The sequence below is a fragment of the Trichosurus vulpecula genome, chromosome 4 (genome assembly GCF_011100635.1).
Source record: "Trichosurus vulpecula isolate mTriVul1 chromosome 4, mTriVul1.pri, whole genome shotgun sequence".
Classification (NCBI taxonomy): domain Eukaryota; kingdom Metazoa; phylum Chordata; class Mammalia; order Diprotodontia; family Phalangeridae; genus Trichosurus; species Trichosurus vulpecula.
In genome coordinates this window covers 397,001,446-397,013,098 of record NC_050576.1, presented here as the reverse complement: position 1 = coordinate 397,013,098, position 11,653 = coordinate 397,001,446, and the positions used below count along the sequence as shown (strand labels likewise).

General features: G+C 37.6%; 1 pseudogene; it reads left to right on the top strand.

The window, feature by feature from the left end:
* The first annotated feature begins 10,003 nt into the window (after positions 1 to 10,003).
* Positions 10,004 to 10,958, top strand: LOC118847314 (annotated as a pseudogene).
* The last annotated feature ends 695 nt before the right edge of the window (positions 10,959 to 11,653 follow it).

Below are 11,653 nucleotides of genomic sequence, written 5' to 3'. Positions count from 1 at the left end.
TATGAAGTATATCTAGGATGAGCTTTTACTCATTCATCCACAAGTCAGGGCAGCTCAAACTCAAATCCCAAAGTTAAGAGGATTGACTCCCTTGAGGAAGAAGAAGGGATGGTGGAGAGAGTGGCAGATGATCTCTGGAGGTGTGTGTCATAGAATGCCCAGGGTTGCTGGTAGGGAGACTAAGACTTCTCAGATCCTCACTTTCCTTATCTGTAAAATGAAGAGATAAGGCTAGTTGACATTCAATGTCCTTTCAAAGTCCTACAGTTTTCATATGAATCCTCCCTGTGCCATTAACCAGAGGGGTGATTTTGGACACTTCATTTCACTTCCTTTGCTTTAATTCATCATCCATACATTGAAGGGCTCAGATTAGATTCTTTCTAGTCAGTTCCTGCTCTAAGATTCTGTGATTTTCATAGTTTTTAGAGGTCTTTTGATGTACATCAACACTTCATTCATTTTTTTTTGACTCAAATTATTTTAAGTGCAACAATTTCCCTCCTGAGGTGAGGAACAGAATTGGTGCTACCTTGTAATGACCTTGATTGCTAAAAATAACTATTCCTTCTCTCTCTCTCTCTCTCTCTCTCTCTCTCTCTCTCTCTCTCTGTCACACACACACACACACACAGAATTTTACAAGTCAGAAGTGTGAATGTGTGAGGAAAGGATAAAAGTGACAATCTTTGTGCCCCAATGCAAAATCATTTTATTTCATTATTCAGAATGAAAACTCATTCCTCAGACTTCAGAGTCACGAGAGGCATTAAAAGTGTTGAGCAAAATATGACAGTGTAAAATGCAGATTGATTTAGGTTTTCAGAATGGATTAGCAATTGGGGACTATTAGCAATTTGTGGTCTGTCTTCAGTCGACTAGTTGCTAAAATTGATTAGCACTTTCTGAAGAAGGTATAGCAAATTGGTATGCTAATCAAGGTAAATTAAATCATGAAATGGCTTGACTAGTGGACTATTCTCACTTTCAGGGATATTTAAACAAAACTGGTTTAGGAAATAGTTTTTCACCAGAGTTGCCAGTGAGCTTGCTTTTTTCCCTTTCCTTTTCTTTCCCCATAAATTGGGTTCCTTTTTTATTTTCAGGAAGTGAGTAGAGGGGTAGGGGATGGTGCAAGAAAATATTTATTTACATTTTATGCCTTTTTGGAGATAATGTATGTAAAGCACCTTGCAAAATTTAAAGCTCTTTATAAAATATTATTAAAATTACTCTTATTTCACTTTTCTCAATTTTCCTTGAATGAGTTTCTCATAGAATAGGTCTTAGGACAAGTTGCTATCTTCCAATATTCTCTTATGTTTAATGTTCTTAAGACACAATTAGATATGACAGGTTTTTGCAATGTATTACTGTTGCTACTAGTTCAGACTTGTGATTTTGTTGGCTTATGGAATTCCTGTACTTTATTACTTTTAGGGGAGAAACCCACACTCAGGCTTCATGCAAATGTTTGCTCTTTTAAGTACTGTTGTTTCTACCTTCCAGTTTCTCCTACACATTACTTCCTCTCCACTCACAAGGTTGCTACCCTGGTACAGGTTCTGATTGCCTCAGAACTGAAAGTCAAGAGTTCCTCTCCTCCCTCGTGTTTCTCCCCATTCCAATCCATCTTCTATTCAACTGATAAAGTGATTTTCCTAAAGCACAGGTTGGACCATGTCACACCTCTACTCACTAAATTCAAATATTACCTCTAGGATCAAATATAAAAATTTTAGATTTGGCTTTTAAAGCCTTCCACAACCAGGTCCATCTCTCCCTTTCCAGGCTTCTTGCAGTTTAGTACGATATAGCTACTCAATGATCCAGCCAACCTACATTGGTCTTCTTTCCGGTCCTAATTCAGGAAACTCGTTTCCCAACTTGATGCCTTTCTAGTGACTGTATCTTATACTTAAAATGTTCTCCCTGCTCAATTCTACCTACTGCTTTTCTGAGCTTCCTTCAAATGTAGATCAAATCCTTTCTTCTCCAAGAGGTTTTTCTAAAATTATTTTTTCATTATATTATATATTATGTACATAGACATGTTATATTCTACCTCATCAGAATATGAGCTCCTTAAAGGTAGAGATTATAGTTTTTTTTCATTTCTTTGTTTTATTAGCACTTAACATAATGCCTGACATATAGGAGATTCCTAATAAATGCTTGTTCGCTACAATGACTGCCCTATATATTGTAAGAATAGTCAACTTTTATATTGTGGGAGTGGGTTTCAGTTTAAATTGCTTTCACTTAGATAAATGGCTTTAAACTGTTGTCATCTTTTCTTGGCTTAACAGTATTTTTATGCTTATAAGAGTTGAACTGGCCTTAGAGATCACCTTGTCCAATTCTTTCATTTTCCAGAATAGCGAATTAAGACCCAGAGTTTAAAAGACTTACCCAAAGTCACCCTGCTAGTTAATGATAGTGGTGGGATTAAAATATCTCTGTCCTGATTCCTTGCCTGGTTTGCTTTCTTTCTACCATAACTTTACTGGTTATCTATATATTTCCTATTAGATTGGGGTTCTGGCAGGTCAAATTGTCTTGCCCATTCTTTTGTGGATGATGTGCATGAACTTCTGTGCTTTGAAATGGTGAATTCTTTTCCCATCTTAACTTCTGAGGGCCTCATGCTCACTTTCATGCCCTGAGGACATTTAACAAAGTTGAAGGAAATGAAAAAACACTCCCACTTAAACTACTTCTGAATACCTAATCAAATAGAAGTATGAGACTGAGAGTTTCATTTCTGATCTTTTTGGCTGCCAATCCAATTTATGTAAATCATCGACTCCTAGAATTTCCCTACTGCCAATGACTGTAGGGATCACCTCCGTTCAACTCTTTCATTTTACAGCTACAGGAAATGAGGAGAGGTTACACAATTTACTTAACCCTACATAGTAGATTTGACTCCCTCTGGTTCATCGTAGTTTGGGGCCTATTATGAATTCTAGTTAAATCAACAGTGTTTCAATTCTCTATAATTTCCAAAGATAAGCTACAGATTTGAAGGTTTCCTTCCTTCCAGGAGCTTAAGAGGAGAGAGCAAATAAAAAGATAGAGGAGTGGTGACTAGGAAAACAGTTTGGTTCTCAAAAAGGACCAATGACATCAGCAGGGTGACGCCTTGATTTGCAAGTGAATTGGATTTAAGTGAGGCAGAGCTGTGCTGACTCATCAGCCTTACTCTCTCTTCTGGAGTCACAGGAGTCCAGTGGCAAGACATAGATAGGTCAAGGTGACTGGTGACTGGGTAATGGCCTGGGATGCAATGCTAGACTTGGTCTTTTTAAGATAAGGTTTTTCCCAGATCTCAGTTTGTCTGAGGCAACGCCCATTCAGTAGTTGAAGATTAGCTAGGAATTGAGGCAAAAAATTGCCTAGTCTGCCTTCACAAACGAATCAATCTAGGAAGGGAAGACCCTCAGAGCTTCTGACCAGAATTGGTATTTACATTCATTTTGAGCCATCAAAAGGGTGATGGGTTGGTCTATAGGGCGTTCAACTGACATGTCTTTTCTACAGGCTCATTGTAGATAAACTGGCATTGTTAGGTGAAGGACATAATTTCAATGTGTCACTGAAACTTTTTGTTATGTTACTTATGCTTATTGAATTTGATTTAATTGGAATATGACAATAGAGGGACATAGCCTCATCAAAGGGAAAAGATTAGGCAAAAGTAGTTGTAGAATATCATTGGATAGCAAGAGGGCATAGTTTATAATGAAATTCATGAACCTAAACATTGTGTAACACATTTGTGTGAAGGAAATGGAGAAACTGAAGTGAAATTTTGGTAGGAATAAACTAAAGACAGACTTGGATGCGCAGTAGACTCTTATTAAATTCTGACTTATTAAATGGTTGGCTGATTGACTATATGTCAAGAAATGGATGCCTATAACAAAAAACAAAAAACCAGAAACCTGGCACAGAGCCAGGATCTGGTAGTCATGAGATACTATAACTATTTGGACATCTTGGCAAAGGCATAGAAGTTTACACATACTTGACTGACCTTAATGATGATTTTCATCTTCCAAAAAAGAAGGAAAAAATGAGGGAAACTGATGTTCTAGGCCTGAGTTGGATTAATAAAGAAGAACTAGTTGCCTGAACAGAAATGATGGGAAGACTGAGAAGGGGAACACAAGATACTGAAATTTGTGGCCAGTTGAGAGGATAATAGCTGGATTCCAAATTTTAAGACAACAGATGCCATATAATTTTGAAAAAGGAAAAGCAGAATACCATGATCTGAAATTACATGAAAGAAGTCAGCCTATGAGGATATTCTCAGGAACAGAATTATGATGGATGAAATGAATTCAGTGAAGCTAAAAAGAAGAAGCTGTCTAAAGAAACATCTATAAGTGGTCAGGATCTCAGTGACCAACTTAGACCTTAAGGAAACATCTGCAGAAGATGGAAAAGGTACCACCACTGTAACCCAAAGAGACAAAGAAAGAAAAAAAAGCGAAAGAACCTATTTGTACAAAAATATTTATAGCAGCTCTTTTTTGTGGTAGCAAAGGATTGGAAAACCAAGTACTATTCATCAATTGAGAAATGGCTGAACAAGTTGTGGCATATAATTGTAATGGAATACTTCCTGTGCTATAAGAAATGTGAGTGAAATGGTTTTAGAAAAATCTGGAAAAACTGACATGAACTGATCAGAGTAAAGTGAACAGAAACAGAAGAACGTTGCACACAGTAACACCAATATTGCACAATGACCAATTGTAAATGACTTAGCTATTCTCTGCAATACAATGATCCAAGACAATTCCAAAAGACTGATGATTTGAAAGTGAAATGGATTTAAGTGAGGCAGAGCTGTGCAGACTCCAGAGAAAGAACTGATGAAGACCCGAATGCAGATCAAAGCATACAATTTTTCACTTTCTTTATTTTTTGGGAGGGTGCTCTGTGTTTTCTTTTACAACATTACTAATATGTAAATATTATGAATGCACATGTATAAACCTATATTAAAAGGCTTACTCTCTCAGGGAGGGTGGAGAAGAAAGAGAAAGGGAGAGAATTTGGAACTCAATTTAAAAAAAATGAATATTACATATTATTTTTGTATGTAATTGGAAAAGAAATATTATTAAGAAAGATGGAATAAGGACAGGAAATTATGGGAAAAGTCCAATCATGGAACAGTTATGCAAAAATGTTATGAAGATTACTAAAGACCCTTAAGTGACCCAAATTTGGTAATGAATATAAGAATAACACACACAGATTAAAAAAAGGAAACCTTATTAGAGGGCATTGGAGGGCTCAAAGAAGAGCTTATAGCTCTCTTTGAGCCAGCGCCAGAGACTCCTGGCTGTGGTTGGTTGGGAAATGATACTGGATAACAAAGAGAAAGCAGAAATACTCAATTTTGCTTCTGTTTTCCGTACCAAGAAAAATGATCCTTCTAAGAATATTATTTATAAGAACAAAATTTTCACAAGTAAAACTGCTATTTAAAACATGCCACCAACATAATAATTTCAAGAACAATTTCTATGAAATGCATTATTTTTCCAGAAGATGGTTTGAGCTATCATGTTTCTTCCTAGCCTTACTCCATTAACATCTCTTTTAAATAAAACTAAGCAACTGTGTCCAAACAAAAGAGGAAATCAAATAAAAGCAGCTAATATTCATATAGATTACATCAAGTATATGGTTACAGTGAAAAGCAATATAAAATAGTTGTTTCATGTTTTGGAATCTTCCTTCAATTATATCAAAATATTCTTTGCACCAGAAAAATGTAAAAATTTTAACCCAAGAAATGGAACTATAACAATTGAAGGATTTGACATATTTCAGCATCACTAATACTGGCATCAAAATATCCTGGAAATCTTAATCAATATATTGTACTAGAACTGGACCATTATCATAGGACGAACTATTGCCTACACTTCCCCAAACATGACATTGATACATAAAACCTTAAGGACAACATTGTTAACAGATATATCCATCCAAATACTCACAATCTCCAAGAACTCAGAATGAAAAGTCTTCAAAAAAAATAAAGATCTAGCAGATTAGATAAAAATCATGTGGAAAATGAGTGACTATATTTTCTGTTTTTCTGTATGCTGTGGGAGTTGTACCAAGAATATTTTTAGTGAGTGTACAGAAAATGGTCTACATTCCAGTATTTTTGTTCTTATTTAGTTGTTCAGTCACGTACAATTCTTCATGACCCCATGGACCATAGCATGCCAATAACGTCTTTGACAAAGATACTGGAGGGGAAGATGGCAAAATAGGACTGAAAATTCCAAACTCTAGAGATTTTCCTCCACAAAAGAGATAAAACAGCTCCTTAGGGCAAATATAGAAAACTAAAAATAAACAAGAGAAGGGGCAGAAGAGTTCTCCTGGGACAATTGGAGAAGATCTGCAGAAAAATCCTGGGACAAAGATTGATCCCTCTGAAGAGTGAACACCTCTAGGCTAGGGACTACTTAAACAACAAGTAGCAGGCCTTGGTGTTAGCTGGGTTGGGAGACTGCTTCCACCTCAGCCACCCCTGGAACAGTGTATGGAGTTGGGTGTCTGAGCCTGGGAAGATTGAAGGAACCTCTGCTAACCAAGAACACCAGACCCAGCTGTTCTGTGGAGACATGCATTTGGGTGCAATAAAGAAGCAGCACGTGCCCAGTGAGAGCAGAAGCAATGGGGCAGGCATCCCCGGCTGTGGGCACTAACAAGAGGCTGGAGGTCTTGGTTTGGGTTCAAGGTCAGAGAAGACAAGGGATTGGAGGACAGAGGCACCATCTCCCATACCCCAGGATTAGAAGTGATAAATTAAGCTATTACCAAAAAAAATTAAAAAAATACACAGGCAAAGGAGAAAGAATCCTACCATAGAGAGTTACTATAGGAATAGAGAAGACTGGGGTTCATCTTCCGAGGAGGATAGTGAAGCAAAGAAACCCTCTTCTACCCTAAGAGTAATGTTAAATGGTCACCTGACCCAAAAGAAGTCATAGAAGAGCTTTAAAAAGACTTCAAAAATGAAATGAGAGAGATTAAGGGAAAACTTGAAAAAAAATACAAGAAAAAGAAAAGGTTAGCAAAAGAAAGCTAACTAATTAGAAAAGGAGATCCAGAATCTTAAGGAAGAAAATGACTCCTTGAAAATCAGAATTGGGCAAAGGGAACCCAGCAAAGACATAAGAGACCAAGAAATAATAAAACAAAATATAAAGAATGAAAAAATAGAAGAGAATGGGAAACATCTCATAAGAAAAACAACTGATCTAGAGAACAGATCAAGAAGAGAAAACATAAGAATAATTGGATTACCTTAAAGCTATGATCAAAAAAAGAATCTTGATAAAATAATACAAGAAATAATAAAAGAAAATTGTCCAGAATCATTACAAGAGTGGAAAGTAGAAATAGAAAGAATCCACTCATCACTCCCTGAAAGAGATCCTACAAGGGAAACCCACAGGAATATTATAGTCAAATTCTGAAACCCCCAGGTCAAGGTTAAAATGTTACAAGCAATAAGAAAAAAAACAATTTACATATGGTAGTGCCACAATTAGAATCATACAAGGCCTGGCAGTGGCAACACTAAAAGGCTGCAGGTCTTGGAACACCATATATTGAATAGCAAAAAACTTAGGCTTCTGGCCAAAAATCTCATACTCAACAAAGCTAAGCATAATCCTGCATGTAAAAAAAATAGACATTCAATGAATTGCCAGACTTTCAGGACTTTGTTAAAAAAGAAAGAAAAAGCCTGAACTTAATAGAAAATTTAACATGCAAGAGACAAAAGAAATATAAGATACAAACCAAAGACTAATTTCAAGGGATTCCATAAGGATAGACTGTTTACTTTTTATGTATGCAAAATGTAAAACATATATCTAAGATTGTTATTCATAATTGGGTGGTTCATAAGAAAGATTGGGGTAGACTTGAGCATGATATGACTTCAAAAATTAAAACTGTTCAGGAACTGCTAAAAAGAATAATTATCTTATACAAATGGCATGTGAGAGAAAGAACAGATATAGAGATATTAGATGAAGGAGGAGGTGTGGTAGTTCCAGAAACCTATTTTAATTGGGAATAGGTTCAAGAGTGAATGATACATATACATTCAGAAGAGTATAAAAGTCTTCAAAATTCAGAAAGAAATAGAGTGGGGAGAGGACAAGGAAGGGATCTTATAGAGGTGAGGGTGAGGTCAAAGGAGAATAAAGTTTAGATTTATGGGAATAGGAGGACAAAGTAAGGATTATTGGAGGGGAGTAGGTTAAGTAATAGGAGGGCAAGGTAGTGGGTAGAAGTAAAGTAGAAGAGTTAGGAGGGATAGGGAATAAGAGGTATGCACAAATATAAAAACAAAGATTAGGGGTAGAATCTCTTAGGGAAAGCGTATATTTATATATGTATGTATGCATATGTATATGTGTATGCATATATCAATATTTATTTATAAAAATATTCATGCTTAATTGTAGCCTGAGGGAAGGGAGAGGGGAGGAAGGGGGAAAAAGGACAAAATAAAAAGTATACAGTAGAGCACAAAAGAAAACCTCCAAGGAAGCAAAGAAAAGATGGACAGCTTTTGAAACAATGTGCAGTATTTAATATATAGGCTTTATTGAAATGGAAATTTATTGCTATATATTTTGAATCCTTTCTTACATTCTGCTGTGCACATGACATGTTTTTTTTCCTCATTTTATATTTAAGTTTATAATGCTTCTTTTTCTTTTCTTATCACGGATTTAAGTTTTAGTATTCAAGTCTAAAATAAAAAAAAAAAAGATAAAATAGTTAGTGTCTGAGGTCGAACTTGAACTCAGGTCTTCCTGATTCTAGGCCCAGTGGTCTATTCAGCCACCTATCTGCCTTCTCTAATATTTTTGTTCAATTAAAAATGTTATTTTATCCAGATGTGCAGTTGTCCATAGGATATTTAATATTCAAATAATGGACAGATAGTGATATTCCAGGAACTTTCAATCTGAACCCCATCAAAAAGATGAAAAAAATGAGCTAATAATGATAATGCTTTAAAGTGTCTCAAAGGGAATGACCATATGTGCAATGAATAGTGGGGGCTTTGTTTTAGCTGTGAAAGCCTACTAAGGAACCTTGAAATGTTGGCCAGTTGAGCTGTAGTGAAACCACTGATTTGGATTGCACCCCGGTAAATACAATTTAATTTCTTCATTGAAATGAAGAAGTACACAAGATTGCATAAGGTTTCAGCTATTCAGTCAACAAGCATTTGCTAAGCATCTACTATTTTCCAGGCATTATACTAAGTTTTGGGGATACAAAGAAAGATTAAAAGCAGTTTCTGCTCTCAAGGAGCTCCCAGTGTGATGGAGGAGCCAACGTGCAAATAAGTCAGTATAAACAAACTATATACAGGTTAAATTGGGCATAAACTGAGAGGAAAGACAGGAAGATTAAGGATGACTGGCAAAGCCTTCTTGAAAAAGGTGAGACTTCAGCTGAAGGAAGCCAGAGAAGCCAGAATGCAGAAATGAGTAGGAAGGGTCTGTTTGGCCCCAGACATTATAATTGGAAGAAATGTATAGAAGTTGTGGAGAGAAAGATATGTGCTCAATGTAGGTTAAGACTTTATACTAATTAGATCTATCAAAAAATGGAATAGTCTTACTTGCTTTCAGAGATTTGTAAATTTTTATCACTGGAGCTAGGTCATTTATACCCTTGCTATCCGGAACCTTTATACCCTTGCTATCAGGAACCTTTCTTGACCAATTTCTGTGGTCACTACAGATGGTCTTAAGTCACTTCTGATGCAGTTATTGTCCCTAACTTTTATTCAGTTAATGAGTTTTATGCTTTATCTTAGCCTTGATAGCATCATCCTCCCCAAGTGAGACTGGCCATCCTGATGGAAGGGACTGCAATCTAGCTGCTCAAGAATCCTCAGACAAGCTTTCCGTGCTACGGCAACATGGGAGCCTTGGGGTCCTCCCTGACTTTGATCCTGCCTGGGACCTCAACCCCAGCCTCTGCCCCGGCCCCACCATAGGCCCAGGGCCAGGTCCTGGCTTCAGCTCCTCTGCCAGCTGTGCTGACCCTAGCCTCCCTTGGGCCTGGGCTCCTCAGGCTGTTCTCTGGCGGCTATGTGGTCCACCTGCAGCAGGTCATCTTCGCCTCCATCATGGACAGACACGAGCGTCTCAAAGAGGGTGCGGGCCTCATCATTCTGCTGGGAACAATTGACAAACACTCAGTAGAAGTCACCAAATGCTTTTCAGTGCTACATAATGAGTCTGAGGATGAGGTTTCTGTGGACATGGAATTTGCTAAGAATATGTATGAATTATATAAGAAAGTCTCTCTAAGTGAGCTTATTCTGGGGTGGTATGCCACAGGCCATGACATCACAGAACACTCCATGCTGATTCACGAGTACTACAGCGAGGAAGCCCAAAGCCCCACTCACCTCGCTGTGGACACCAGCCTCCAGAATGGACAATGAGCATCAAAGCCTATGTCAGTGCTTCCACGGGAGTTCCTGGAAAAACGATGGGAGAGATGTTCACTCCCCTGGCAATGAAATATGTCTACTACGATACTGAGAGAATTATAATTGGCCTGATCTTGAAGACACGTTTCAGACTCAACCTTGTGATTGGCCTTTCAAGTGGTCTGCAGCAAGTTGGTGGGGCATTAGCCCAGATACAGGATACTCTAAGCGCAGTGTTGCATGTCAAGGATGTGCTGTCTGGAAAGGTGTCAGCTGATAACACTGTGGGCCTGGTTAACCAAGTTCCCAAGATTGCCCCCTGAGGACTTCAAGACTATGCTGAACAGCAACATCAAAGGTCTGTTGATGGTGAATTACCTTACCTTACTTAACCCAGTTACAAATTGCTCTCAGTGAGAAACTTGTGAGTCTGTGAGGAAACCCAATGAGCAGCAACAGCCAACAACTCCACCTGATGTGGGCCCTTCCATAGGACAGAACAGAAGAAAAGTGGATTCTTCTTTAACCATCATCTTTAAGTTGATGGGTTTTGTAGATGGGCTGTTTTTAACTCCAAATAAACCGCAGACATCCCTTTTCCCTCTGAGTAAAAAAAAAATCCTCAGACCACCTAGATTAAACAAGTGCAATTCTGTTAAATAAACAATTACTCTGTGTGCAAGGCATTGGGATGTGGTGGATAGAAGGCTGGTCTTGCAGACAGTAAGATGGGAGTTCAAAAACTGCCTCAGACACATATTAGTTATACAGTCATGGGCAAATGCCTTAAACTTCTTAATCTTCCACAGCAACTCTCTAAGACTATAAATTCCTAATGTTGTGATCTACATTGCAGGAAGGCATTTCTATACCTTTTTGTTCAGTAGTTTTCAGTCATGTATAATTCTTCGTGATCCCATCGGGGGTTTTCTTGGCAAAGATACTGGAGTGGTTTGCCATTTCCTTCTCCAGTTCAATTTACAGATGAGGAAACTAAGGCAAATAGGGTCAAGTGACTTGCCTGAGGTCACACAGCTAATAAGTATCTGAGGCCAGATTCAAACTCAAGGAGATGTCTTCCTGATTGCAGCCTGACACTCTATCAACTACACCACCAATCTGAAGAAATTA